At 41.3% G+C, this 15,097-nt stretch overlaps 1 protein-coding gene across 1 annotated transcript in view; it reads left to right on the top strand.

Annotated features, from left to right (window-relative positions):
• Nucleotides 1-10,638: 10,638 nt before the first annotated feature.
• The window catches only part of LOC125887192 (tumor protein p53-inducible protein 11-like), a 45,250-nt gene continuing 40,791 nt past the window's right edge, over nt 10,639-15,097 (top strand). Inside the window, exons 1-2 of the mRNA XM_049573841.1 lie at nt 10,639-10,769; nt 14,270-14,391. The gene's annotated coding sequence lies outside the window, so the exon portion shown is untranslated. The remainder of the gene's footprint in view (nt 10,770-14,269; nt 14,392-15,097) is intronic.

Genomic DNA, 15,097 nt, shown 5'->3' with positions numbered 1-15,097 from the left:
GTTTCTGTGCATGCTGCAGTGTGTTAGATTGTCTATCTGCAGTGTTTATGGATGGAGGGGGATGGAGCTAACCCACATCAGCTAGGAAATTATTCATCTCTTACACCGAGCAATTTTATGCCTTAATGATGAAATATCATGAATATGTTACATGCAGCCATGTGCAGGAAGTCAAATATTCATCCTAAATGGTAAAGAGTGTGTGGATCTGGAGAGAAACACTTACTGTACAGCTCTTGATTTATACCATCTGTGGTATATAACATAGATGTGGCTGTTTTTGAGGTTCTGATCATTTACTCTTACAGTTTTTAGTAGGGCTCAAACCCTGGCGGTGTTTCTTAGTGTACAGTCCTGTTTGTGCACCCAGTCAGCAGAAACCACAGTCAACACCTCCTTTAATTTTAAACCCGAATTAATTTGAATTAATCTTTTTTTAATGAAGCTATTAGCATTTCGTCTAGCTGAGACCTGTTTGCACCTTATTTTAAAGCTTCGATTTTCCTATATGTTGCAAATTCTTCTGTAACACCTCTGGGACGTCGTTCAGCTTGTGAAACATCAATGTTTCATACATCGTATAAAATCTGATTTGGCTCCTTTGGACTTAGCCTCTGTTGTCAAAACTGAGAGGTAAAATGCCCTCAAATCTGAATTAAGCCTATGTTTGGGTTAATGATTTTCTCCAGCCTGGAACAAATAAGAGCCAGGTTCTCAAAATAGCTCTTGGCTGAGGCAAAGAGGAAATTTAATTATACTACAAAGAAGGAACACCATTGTTTCCATAAGAAGAACAGCTTAGGTGCTAAATATTTAGTTGGATCCCACGTAGAGGCACAAAGCCTCAGAAAGCTCCTTCATGTCAAACAACTATTTCCATTTGCTTAATCTTTTTTAATATGCCCATTCATGCAATCTGTATGCAGTGTTTAGGTGAATTCCAAAGTGCTTTTCTAGAAGACAACACCTGGACTGTGTACCACAGAGACATTGCCCTGCTCCTGTTTTCTTGTCTCTAATCATTTACTTTTTGTGGACGTTATTCAGTGGAAAGGTAATTCAGTTTGTATCCTGATTATTATTGGATTAGTGGGTTCTCTAATTCTCTCCAGGATCGGATAGAGAAAAATACAGATTAATCTCAAAGTAAAGGAAGAGCCAAGGAAATGATTAAATGGCTGTGCATTTGTCCAGTCTGGTGGAAGCCAGGTCAGTACGCCTGCCTGCAGACAGAGAGGTGGCGAGGGAGAGACTGCATTTAACAAGTACTTGACCTTTGCCTCTTTCCATTTTTGAGCAACTGTAGGGCTGTAGCTGAGCCTCATGGGAGAGATTCATGTAAATAAACAGCCAAACCACAGCTGACCACTGCTCATCATGCACCCTCCACCTCCGCTCCACCTCTCCAACCCCCATCTTTGTGTTTACACATGGCAGAGGGGGCGTCCACCAGAACAGCTGTTATCTTGATACAGTAAACTTTATAGATAACAGCCATGGTGGACAATGGGCCTCATTCACCAACTGCTCACCAATGTTTCCTTATTTTGGATTTGTTTCTAGGTAAGAACAGAATCGCTGCAATTGTATATTATAGTATAGAAATTACAATTATATTTTTAATGATTATTCTCATTATTTTACAATGCATTGTGGTCTTTCAAAGTAAATAAACCCTCCACTAACACTTCAGTTCACATCAGTTATGTAAATGGGAGCCATGCCATCCAATAATTAGCGACTGATCAATATTCATAAGCCCAAAGTAGGCCTATTTCTGTACCCGAGGTCTGCTCCCACAGTGGCATATTTACTGCTGCTGCAAGATATTGCAGACCATGCCCCGAGGAGGGAACGCATCTTCTGGGACCATGTCTATTTGTAGAGTGATGAGGGCCAGCCTGTCCCCTTCCAGTGGTCAGCATGTCTCTCTGTTTTATTTTTTGTTTGTTTTTGGCCTCAGATTTGAGGTTGAACCGTTTGTACACTGGATACAGTGTACACTGAAGTAGTAATAGTATCCCAGAGGTAACCCTAACCCGTACGGGCACACCAACATTTATATGACAGTTCTAGTGCCCTGCACTCTAATAAAATAGCAGTACTAGCCAGCTACAGCAGTACTAGCTAGCTGGAATGTACCGGTGACTCTGCTACCCCCTATTGCACGAGCTATGTATTGCATTTCAAGTGTCGCCAGCGTTGCTTGCGTTCAATGTGTTGACTATGAAAGGAAGTGCGTTGCTTGTGTCGCTTGCTCGCGTTGCGTGTATCGACTATGAAACAGCCCTAAGAATACAACTGCGAATGATTCTGAGGTTTAAGAACACGCCATGAATCTGACATACAACCTTCCGCAAAAACAAATCTAAGAAAAATGTTTTGTTTTAGTGAACTTTGGTAATTGAGGCCCACTGATTTCCATAGAGTATAGAAAGCTTTATTCCCTGGGGTAAAAAAAACAATCAACTCCCCCTTCATTTGCTCAAAATTTCACCCCTCTCCAGAGTCACCTCTTTCTTCCCGTTGTACAGTGTCTGCTTCAACACATCCTTTCACCTTACATTATTGGCTGTGGTCACTCTCGGATGATTCTTGCTCTTTTCCAGGAAGTCACTGTCCTCTTCGATTTCCTACAGCCTTCCTGTTGTGATGACTGGTTTCAGTTTTCTCAGCCCGCTGGCGCTAGTCTAAATGATCCATTCCTTCAAATGAAACAAATATCACAATCTTGATCCTAAACAGCATATCCGATGCATTTCTCTAGGCAAGTGAGGATTAAGAGGATATCATTTCTAAGGCCATATGATTACCACATATGCCAGAGATATCTCACACTCTGTAAGCACTCTGGAATCATAGGACGTGAAGTGAGACGAAGCACATCAGGAGAATATAAGACTAATGCCTAAAGGGCTGTCTAAAATTTTTAGCTGAAGAGGTGGCATGTCTGTGAGCAAGCTGATAACAAGACCTTGGTGTCCCCAAGGTCCACTGAGGTGTTTAGTATGTGGAGTTGATCTGCGGCTTCGCTTGAAAGCAGGACAATTTGTATTCGATTGGAAAAGGCAACAAGACAAAAATCATTTTGACTTTGTAGTCCGCCTGTCATTGGTGATGACACAGAGTGGCCTTGACCAAGAACCCAGATTTTTTTGCAGTACGGGAAATGATTTTGTTGTTGTTGTTTGTTTCGCTGAAGCAAAAGGATTTGTTGCACTTTCATTCTGCCTTGTTACTTGACATTTTACACAACAAACCTATGTGAGTACACAAAACAGGTTTTAATGGTTCCCTCTCTTCATCCACAATAATCAAACACCCGATTGGCTGCTTCAGGTTGGGGGTGGAAGAGGAATGTTGTCTGTTTGACAGGTTTGAGTGTGGGTGAAGACAAAGCACATATGCCTCCCACATACCAGCCCCTTTCTGAGAGCCCGCATTTTCTTGTTCATTACTCAAATCGCATGCAGCACATGTGCACGTTTCTGTGTGCGCAGGCTAAAAATGGTACGCATTGAAAAATATTATGATAAAAGTGAAAACATCACTGCCTCAACCCCTCATGTCTACCTACCTAAACCATAATTCAGTCTACAAGCTTGTCAGAGCTGGACATTGGTGATATGATTTACATGCGTGCTCCGCCATTTACGCTTCACTCTTTAGATGTTTTGCATCCCGGCACACTGAGATTCACATCAGCAGAAGAGCTCATCACTTGTGACTTGTACAGAAATGTAGGTTGGCCCCTCTCTGACAGATAGATGAGACCTGCACTCCTCAGTATACATTTAAAAAGCACTCCCAGGAAACAGGCTATTCATCTTGCCACTCTTCTACTATGCAGTGCGTCACATTCTGGAGGTTCACACATAGAGCAGCTATGCAAAAGAGAGTGAATACTCTCATTCGACCAACGTGTATAAATAAAGGTTGAATGTCTTCTTCCTCCCACATCTTTTCTCTTCTCACACCAGTCTCTACAACCTCCTACATTTCCTGTCTCTCACCTAATTGCCCCTGCCTGCCACTCACCTGTAACATCCTCCCACTGCGATCATGGCTCCCTCTCAAATGTCACTATTTCCCTTGAATATGCGACGTCCTGATAAACCACTGAAGGTTAGACGGCATAATCACGCAGGTGGGCTAAAATGCCACTGGAACATGACCACAGACCTGATTATAGAAGCTCTCCAATATCCTTTGATAGGTTATTCCAATAACCAAGATTATTAGCCTTATTAAGAACAAGACCCATCTGCTGTGTTAAAAAAAAAAAAAGGTTTAAACAGTCGCCCTTTTCACATAGAGATCCTGAGATATGGCCGCAACAAAGACCCTTCATTACACTGGCTTTGCTTTTTTATGTAGACCCAAACAATGCTAATATAACGCCAACCCCAGTGTGTGATTTTGGATAGCATGCTATTGTTACGTGAGCAAAAGAAGTGTGAAGGGCATGACGTTTAACACAACAGTGTGACATAACATAACACTGGACAGCGCTTTCTAAACAATAACAATGGCATAACATGCCAGAAACAAAAATGTATGGTCCTCGTTATAGCGACTGATCTCATTCTCTGCTCAGAGGGTAAGGAGATCCCAGATGCCATTGTCTCCCTAATTTGTGGACATCTTCAGTTGCGGTTACTCTTCTTTGAGTTAGCTGCTAACTGCTGCAAGCTGCTTTTTAAATTTGGTGTGTCGCACATATAACACATCATCAAAACATCACACCCGTCCAGGGTCCCGTTCTGCTGGCTGTCCCTTGAGCCTGGTCTCACTATGAAGTTGTCAAAATCCAGCGCTTGGGCAGTGACTTGCGGCGTCAGAAACCAACGAAAAAGGCGTCCTTTAACATCGATATGATAGTTTAACAGCACCCAGCAGCATCAGGGGGAAAAGCAGCAGGACAAGGACGAAAGTTAAGGCAGTGAAAGTCCAACTGTGGTAGGCCGGAGTGGCGGTGGATGTGTCCAAGAAACACCGACTTTCACCCGAGAGAGTGATGTTTGCGTCCCGTAAGATTATAAAGCCAAACCTTGTTCTTTTTGTTTTTGTTGTTGAAGGAAAAAAAAAATATTGAACAGAAGTGTATTTTGAAAGAAGACAATGCATGTAACAAGCAGAACTTGACACGGTGTCCCACAACGCCAACAACAAACGCGCCCAAGGTACCTTTCAAGTTGTATGTGGATGTGGAAAGTCCACGACCAAACGTTAATGTGTGACAAGGTCGGACTGAGAATGTGTTGGTCCCTTTTATACAGACGTCAGTTCTGTTACTACCTTCACTGCCAGCCTATAGGCGAGACAACGCTGCCCCCCCCACTCGGCAATTGTACCTTTTATACAGAATGGCAAGGCAGTATAACAGCGCGACACCCCTGCCTTGCACAGGCAGTGTGAAAGGGGCTTATATATGAATTACTAACTTAAGTTTGGCTGTTATCAATACTTGAGATATGACTGCAACATCACAACTATTCACTGATCATGCTGTCTGTTCTGTGAACCTGTTCTTTCAAAGCTCCTCGACTCCTCGATATTGACTCACACCAAAAAAGGGTACGTTCTCATTTACTGCTCAAATCCTTTTTTATTAGTTTTCACATTAGGATTTTCAGTGATTGATTTTCAACATCTGAATTACAGCCTCTGAACTCACTTTTTTTACTGACCTACATGTGCAGCCGAAGGAAGACATAAAGCCACTAATGCTCAGATGAAATGAAATGTTGAGCATGGAGTGTCATATCAACATGTAGCTCAGCAGGCTCATAGCTGGGTTTACTGTATAAAATACTGCCTAACTCAATACAAAATTCACATTTCATCTAACCACTTCCTTTATCAAAGTCTTTCAAGAGCTACTTTACTGTGCAGCCACAGTTTTGCAGGTTGCAAACATGCAGCGGCTAGTTTTGCCTGCACTGAAGCAGCATTCCTGATAATTATCTAACACGTCACTGTCCCTCCACTGAAAACCTTCATCATAGTTTTCACTCAAGACTGAGCAGAGTCACATCAAGAAAATCTGACATGCAAATTAGAAACGTGATACTGATGCTGACAGTCTCGATATATTATGTATGACTGTATGAAAGGAGGCTAAATCAAGATAGTTACATATTCAGGTGGTTTGCTTCTGGTCGTGGTGTCAAACCAGATCAGAGTCACAAGATAGAGGTAAAAATAAACTTGGTTCGAAGCTGCAGTTTGAATGTATGGTAGCCTGTGTGATGTTTTTCAGAGAACTGTGTGTACAGTAAGTTACCATAAAGCTGTTTTATTCAATGTGTGCTACTCCATCCTGCATGCTGCCAACCTCCGCGCACCTTTCTCCTCCCACACCTTTCATTCTGCTCCTGCCAGCAAATCCTCAGAGGTCCTTCCTCCAACACTAATTCAGCACCTCTGTTCAAAGCTGGGGAGCTTGTTTTATTAGCACCTACATGAGTATCCCTGATGCTGTTACAAAGGCAATTAAATACAAATAACCCTGCCATGTTCCCACATGGGCTCTGAAGACAGTGTAGAAATAGAAGGTTGTTAAACTGTAACTGTTCTGCAATATTAAGAAAGGCTTGGTGTCGAAATGCTGGGCAGATATTTAAGAAGCAGGAGACGCTTGTTCCACAAACTGGTCATTTGTTTCCTGAACAGATAGAAAGAAAGGCCCATGATACTGTACATGATGTAAAGGTGCATCATATGAATGACACAAATGAGGATAACTATGCACTGCATCTAAATATACAGATACACACAGGTATCTACACACTCTGGTACATTATGTGCAGAATGTTTTGCACCTCAGGGCTATTGTGTTTTTGAAAAACACATTCAAGCCATTATCTTTGTAGAAGCACATTTCTCAGTGATTGAATGAAAAAGTGCAGTTTTTCTCAGTTGCTTTGGCACAACTGTCAAATAAAGATTATGCATCTCAAACCACTGTGTTAAATTATAAAATCCACAGCTCATTTTCTCACAACAGTGCATACAGTCGTCATTGCTTTCATACTTCTTTCTTCATGTTCACAGTGTAAATCTCCACAAAAATACCCCAGTGTTTCATAGTTTTCAGCAATGTGGTGTTGCCATAAAAAAATACTGATTGTGGAACTTCAAGCTCAGTTGTTAACTTATGTAATGCTCAAATTTTACTACAACCTATCATGTTTACAATTTTAGTTTACAGGTGCAGTCCGTGAAACCTTAGTTCTGATACACAATCACACCACAGGGGATGATACTGAGTTTTACTGAGGAACCACAGTTCCTGAATTTCAAGCAGGTAGACATCAGAGAGGGACAAGGGGGACAACTATAGATACACAACAGTACGTCATGGTTTGGTCAGGGTAAGAGATGGACACATATAAACCTTCATTTAATCAGGTAAGTCCCATTAAGAGTGAGATCTCATTTTCAAGAGAGATGTAAGTACATAAAAAACGACATAAAACTACCAATTTAAAAAGTAACTTCCAAAACCAGACTGACAAACTGGTGATGGCTAACCAACCAAAAACCGTGTTGAAACACAACAGAAGAAGGCAGTGGTGATAGATGAAGCAATCCCGAGCGACAGCAAAATCAGGAGGAAGGAACCCGAGAAGCTTGAAAAATACCAAGGGCTGAAAGAAGAGCTAGAAAAGATGTGGGGAGAAAAGGCAACAGAGGTGCCAGGTAATTGGAGCACTCTTGGCTGTGACCTCCAAACTGGGAGGGTGGCTCCAGCAGATTTCAGGTACAACATCTGAGGTCTCTGTCCAGAAGAGTACAGTCCTAGGAACAGCTAAGATACTGTGCAGAACCCTCAAACTCGCAGGCCTCTGGTAGAGGACCCGAGCTTGAGGAAGACACCGCCACCCCCATGAGGGTTTTGAATAGATTTTTGAACTGACCCACTGGAACCAGAGTATCAGGCTTCAAAGTACACTGCAGTGTGTTCCAGGTGTGTGGCACAAAGAGTCTAAAATTTTTCCCAAATCAGTGTTTGTTCTAGGAACCTGCAGCACAAACCAGTCCTGCCAACGTGTGTTATGTGTTGCAGCTATCCAGCAAATAAGTGACATCAAATATGAGGGCAATGATTAAAGAAGTCCCTTGTAAATAATGAGGATACATGAGAGGATACAGAGGGAGCACAGAGACTACATGTAAAGACATGAAGAGAGAGACATTACTGCATCATGCCAAATACTTTGTGTAGAGTAAGACAGAATATCATAAGTGAGGTACAAGTATTATCAGCAACATTTACTACAAGTATAAAAAGTTCTGCAGAAATATGGATCCTTAGACTGATATATTAAAATATCAGTTTGTTAATGCATCAGTGAGTGAGCAGCGTTTGGCCTGAGGTTGTTGGCCCTTTTTTGCAGCCTTAATAGTTTGGTAATTCACTTCAGTAGTTCCCAACCTGGGGGACTGGTGAAATGAATAATGGGATATGAAAATAAGGAAATGTTTCCCCTCTGTGGACCTCCAACAATTATTTAAAAATGGGACTACCTGAAAAGTTCAGAGGGGAAATCACTCACCGAACTGCTCATCTGAAACATGACAAAGGGGCCTATAATAGATGCTGCTTTTTAAAAAAATCTGGTTTGAACTGGTTTGATCTTTTCTGCATATTATTTTATAAGCTCATTGTGTCAGATACATGTCAGTAAAAACCACAGAGAGCAAGAATGGAAAGAAAGAATGTTATATCAAAGAACACATTTGGGGCTACAAAATAAAATGCATGAACATGTCAGTGTATGGGCAACACAATTAGAACAACATCACGCCATTACTGAGTGTGAAGCCACCACCAAGCCATTATGTCCAAACAATAACAACCAACAATACATTCCTTTTCTGTGGAAGGACATGTGCAGCCTGTGCATACAGCTGATTATCAATTATAAACAAACAACTTCCTCACTGCAGCCGGACAACAATTAACCAGAAGGACAACTCAGACAATTAGCCTACACAAAAAATAAACTGAAACAGCTCTGGACACCTCGGCGGGTGCAACAATAAATAAATAACCAGTGTATTTAACAGCTGAACAAAGCATGATCATTGAAGCCAGCACAAAGATGCAGCAGCTACAGCCCACAAACATTAGAGCGAAAAGACAGCCTGCAGGGGTTTGCATGTTTCCAGCGAAGTTCATTGTTGTACTCACCTGTCTGTCTGTCTGTCTTTCTGTCATGTCCACTGTGAAGTCCTCCACAATCTGCTTAAACCAGTCCTCTCAGCCTCTCTGTCCCATTGTGCTACTCAAAGTCAAAAAGTTCGAGCTGAATTAGGCTCAACAGTCACAAACAGCACAAAGGCTGAGCACAGTAGAATTTATTGAAGGCAGAATGTGGAAGTCACAGCTGAAGCATTTTAGCATTTAGTGTTTTAGCTTGACCCAGCATGCACCTGTTCACCTGTGGATCTTGGGTGCGTTTGATTGGGTCACCCAGCATGCTCACCGGGTGGTGCTTTCAATTAGTCAACTGTGAATGTCACTGGTGGAATGGAGCCTACATTTACTGAACCATTGTACTTAAGTACAATTTTTAGGTAATTGTATTTGATTATTTCCATTTCCTTCTCCTTCATTCTTCTACTGCACTACACTTCAGAGGCAAGTTGGCCAAACTACTTTTACTTAGGCTACTAGTTACTTTGCAGGTTCATATTATTAAAACAAAATATAAATTAACTAATTAAATAGGATGTTTTGTTATTTTTTATCATGGAAAGCTACCCTGCTGAAAATGAAGTAGCTGAGATCAGCCCAATAGCACAAGGAAGTTACACTATTATGACAAGCCTCAGTGCACACTATCATGCATGCACTGTCATGCATGACACAAATAGAGACTTGACACTGGACAACATCAACATACCACCCAGCATTCATCATTGCATATATAACAAAAATATCAAAGAAAGTAAGAAAGTAATCATTTAATTGAATTGTTTTTATTATATATTTATAGATTTTATATCTTATATAGAAAAAGCATATCATTTTGTTTATGATAGCTGCTGACTATTTTAAAAAAGCAAAAAGAAAATTACGTAAATAGGGTTCCCTTTTTGAGGACATATATAGCAAATGGCATCATCTTTAAAATAATAACATTCTTTTTTTAATCATTTATTTTATATTTCCAAGGTGGCAATCTGAATCACTTGCAAGAGCCAACTCTCTCTATGGGCCCCTCCACCCCAGGGGCACTGCTTGCACTGTCTATATTTACACCCCTGGATTATCCCTGCCTTTACCATGCCAAAGTGATACACACCTGAATGTATCAACGATTATGATGCAGTGATATTAAATACATTATTCTGAAATGGGCCATTGTGCATAATGCGTGTGTTTACTTCTGCCACTTTAAGTGTATTTTGATGAAAATACTTGCGTACTTTACTACTTGTCACGGGATATTTCTACACTGTTAAAATATTTTACTTATTTTACCATCACTACTTTTGAGTCTTTTTTGAAGTTTTGAAACGAGCATTTTCACTGCAAACATTAACGGTCTACTGCTACCTCATGTATTACGGTATAGAGAATTTAACGTGCGCCTCGGTGTGAGCTCAGGTCATTACGGTACAGTCCTGCTCCCTTGGATTGTTTGCTGCTCCGACTGAAAGCACGGAGCGCTGCGATGAGCCTCAGCACTATCTGTCCTGCTCAATCACTGTTAGAACGGCTGAAACAAACTCCGGAGACCTCTCCGCTTCCTGCTGTAAGTTTTCTGCTTTTAAATACCTTTAATACTGTCTGTCTCGCGAAGTACAATTTTACTTTAAGGCGCTCCAAGGCGTGTTTTTGTGTCTGTTAACGTCTTCAGAGAGTTAACGTGAACGTTAGGTTAACTGCTAGCTTGAATATAAGTCATTTCGGGCTACAGTACGTGAGTGGAAGAGGTTATCGACTGTTGCTGTGAGAGGTGTTTTATTAAAGTTGTTTTGTTGTAGTTAATGTGAATTTTCTTAAAAGAGTTTTAACATATAAAAAAGCCGGGGAAGCGAAGTTGAGCGTGGCGGTGAGCTCTGTCAAATAAAACAAATTATTTCCCTTCGTGTCAATGGCATGTAAAGTCAACGTCAAGTGAAACCCTTATCTTCAATAGAGGATTAACCCCTTGATATATATATTTATTTATCTTTCAGTTAGCTCCATAACCGCATTAACGGTTGAGCTGCTACACCCCACCCAATAACTGTGAAGTTATTTAGCAGCCAGGGGTTAACATTAGCGAGTAACTAGTTAAAGCCTGATTCATTAATCAAAGTGACAGAGCTGAGCTTTTCCAGCTTTTTATTCCTATAACACATTTTACTTTTCATGTTTTGACATACAGTTTAACTCTTGAATAAATTAACTTTTCAAAAGGGGGTGGCAGAGTTAACTGCTTTACAGGTGAAAGTGGATTAACCGGTGTGGTAGGGCAGTGGGAGCCAAAATGTGTGTTTATTTTGGTGATAGAAATTGCACAATTAGGGCAGCACTAAGTATTGTGTCATGAAAAAGCCAGTGAACTGGCTGTGTTTATCACAGGGAAGATGGGAGCACAGCTGAAATTCATTCTTTCATCCTGATATTGTAATTGAGATTAAGTGCATTGATCAAATGTGGCTGACTGCAGAAGGAATAAAGTGTGTTGGAATAAGCTTCGGAGGGATAAATCATTCTGTGAGAGAGTTTGCTGAACACTTAACAGTTCACATCAGTGTTTGGTGTGTCAGGACTTGTCCCAAGTGCAGTGAAGCAATGTTGCAGCACTGTCATGTTGTCTGTGTTTTGAACTGAGCTGTAGTTCACTGTTTAGCAGTCTGCAGGGGAAAGTCTCAACTGCATTTCCCCTTAACATTCCTCATTAGATGACTTAAATATAAGTAAGCCTTATTCCCCACCTTCAACAGCTAATCTGAGTGATTTAAAAAGGAAGACAGACACTGAACAGACACAGCTGCACGGTGCATGTGTGTGCATTCACATGCCCACTTTTGTATTGCTTCAGACATTTCAACACACAACAAAAGCTCACCCAAGATGCTGGCTTGAGTCAAATGGAAGCCCACAACATGAGGGAAGTGACATGGTGGCTATTGCATTCCTTAACCTACATCTCAAAATGGGGAAAAAAAAGTGACGTCAAATAAGGAGACAGATGAGTGATATTAAAGTGCTTACTTGGTTTGTCTTTTTGATGAATCAAGATTTTATTCCCATGGCAGCGGTCGCACAGTTTTTCTCTAATCGCCTTGTGATTAAGAATCAACATGTCATCCAGCCTCCGTGGGCGGGCGGGGGATTCTAATTGGCCGAGGAAATAGGAAAGATGAAACAGGGCTTCCTTCTCTGTTCTTTGTGCCCATGGTGACAAAGTTTTCAGCTTTGTGGAAAATGAATCAAATTAATGTGAAGTAGGCAGCAGCAGTGGATGTCTGTTTAAGATTACTGTGGCCGTGCTGCTGTAGCCATCAGCATTTTCCCTGCCTGTTCAACAGCATCTCTGTTCTTTTTAACCAAAGCAATCAGACCATTAGATGGTCTCACTGTTGACACAGTAGCACCCTACTCTCTGAATTCAGAAGTGGCTCTGGTAAATGGGTCAGATCTGGCCCCATGATGACCTTTAGGATTGTTTTCTTTCTCCATGAACGCTTGTGACTGTAGGATATTGTCACCTCAGCCAACCCTCAAAGACTCTTCCATTTTTTTGCCACAATTTTTCCTCACTAATGGCTCTAATGTAGAACAATGGCACAGCTCTCTGTGTCATAGGGGTGGCACACGTCATCTTACAACTGTACTTAATACCTGTCTGACCAATGGAAATATTACATTACATCATGACCATCCTATTCAGGGGCACAGATTCACAGTGGGGTTACTGTTGGTGGAAACAGTTCTATATTTGCCACAAAAACAAGTGGAAAAATAATCATTTCTCGCTGCAAGATTTGCATGGGTCCCTGTGCACCCCATCGGACATGGACATAGACAGAGTTAACCTGGTCTCAGTGGATTCGGGCTGTGAGGCTGCCTGAAAAATACGCATAGAAGGTTTAGCAGTATGTAGATGGATGTGGGTTTCTGAGTAGGTTTTGTGAAGAGGCACTGGGGCAGGCAGCACCACCGAGCACATCCCTGGGCAGTCCCACAGGTCTTCACACACTCCTGGCATGCTGCATGCTGGGTAGCCAAAGCAGATGGTGACCCCTTTTTTGTTTTAACCCCTCAGTGATTAATTAGCATGTATGTTCACAATACAGTCCTCCAATTACACAACAAACTGTAATTATTATAATTTTAATGGTTATTTTTAGTGTACACGTGCAAATGTGCAGGCCATTGAAAGTGTTAGGGTAGTATTTATGCCGCCTGAGGCACTTGTCCCTGACGGATCAGATACAGCAGCACAAAGTGATCTCTCTTTAAACAGTGGCTGTAAAAGAACCTTTGCCTGAAGACTTTGTTTTTTATTACTACATTTTTGATCCAGAGAATGTAGAAAAAGCTCAGCCTTATCAGTCACAGCTCTTAACTTGGAACGCTGCTGCTCACATTGTTTTGGTAATTGTGGCCTTAGATGCATTCTTAAAATAGCAACAAATATAATTTACCTGAGTAAAATGGTGGTAAGCTATATTTAGTTTCATCTCGCTGACTTCTGGTCTGTCTCTAGGGACGACTGTGTGCAATATATTTCTGCCAATGAGGATGGCTTTCTTCTTGGCATCTTTGCTTTTTAATTTCCTACTGCCTGGTGTGACAGTGGGTTTGCCATAGACTTTAATAATGAGACTACAGCAGCTGTGCCTCTGTTTATTTCCAGTGGACAAGATTAGAGAAGCTAAGACCATATGTTGCTTTTCAGACTTTGCTGTTTTATGGCAGCGTTAGGCTGCTCAACTCATTGATTACATCTGGGGAAGACAGAAAAGCAATTCCTTTGTTGAGTGGTGTCAAAACACTGTGGACAATCTCTGTGTAGATTTCTTGGCAAGTCATTTCCCTTAGGCGTTTTCCAGCTGTCTGCATAAACTGAGGAAAATCACATTTTGGATTCATTATCTTTGATAATCCCATTACTTCATATTCCAGTGTTGTACAACATGTGATGCCATCCTTTGTTTGACTTTCTTGCTCCGACTACTCTAGTCTTTGTAATTTGCTGAAGACATATTGAAGAAAAGACTTAATTTTTAAAACATGTGCTGTAATTTTCATTCACAGGTAAACTTTAGGGGACCCTGCAGGATATTAGGAAGAGCGGAGTAGTGGAGCAGCAGCATCATCTTCTTCAACTGGGGTTAGGAGTAAGGTGCAAACTCCACGTCTAACAGTATCTGTATTCGGTAAGTAAAAGTTTGGTATCTCTTCTCTGATTTAAAATAGTTTATAATAGTGATTGATTCCGTGGTTAAAGATCTGCAGTCACCCGAAATGAGGACTATACCAGGCTGTGCTGGTCAGCTGTTCAGAGAGCTGCGCTGTGCAGAGTGGTTGTTCGGAGTTTGTATATATGTATTCATGCTCACAGTGGAGCATTGTGATTGTTTTGGCTGCCTGTGTGCGTGCGTGCTTTGAGTTTGTTTTTTGTCTTTTTTTTAACATGGTTTCACATTTCCCCCTTGCCATTTGGACAAAGTCACCTTTCAGTTCTCCTCAGCAGCACTCATACATCTCGTCTAACATTTTCAACACTTGGCATAGTACGTCTGGTTAGCTGACCTCCTCGTTACCTTTCACTGGAAGGACTCAGCTCCTATAGTGTGATGAAAGAAATGGTAATATTTCAGCTGCTAAATGTTAAGAGCTGAGGCAGCAGTTTAATCTCTCCATAGGTTTAATTTATCACCTCGGAGTCATACCTATGTGAGTTGCTTCCTATAATCCCTATCCTACAGGCGCTCTGTCTTTAACGCTCACCCACTGATTGTGTTTAACAGCAGCCGTTCATCACTGAACATGTGGTTTCCACTTAACTGACAACTGTTGCTAGTGTGCTGCATTATTGATCACTTAACAAGCTGGGTTCATTGAGAGGCTGCTTCATTTAAA

Source organism: Epinephelus fuscoguttatus, linkage group LG4 (genome assembly GCF_011397635.1).
Source record: "Epinephelus fuscoguttatus linkage group LG4, E.fuscoguttatus.final_Chr_v1".
Taxonomy (NCBI): Eukaryota; Metazoa; Chordata; class Actinopteri; order Perciformes; family Serranidae; genus Epinephelus; species Epinephelus fuscoguttatus.
Note: the sequence above shows the minus strand (reverse complement) of the source record. Positions and strands in the feature narration are given on the sequence as shown.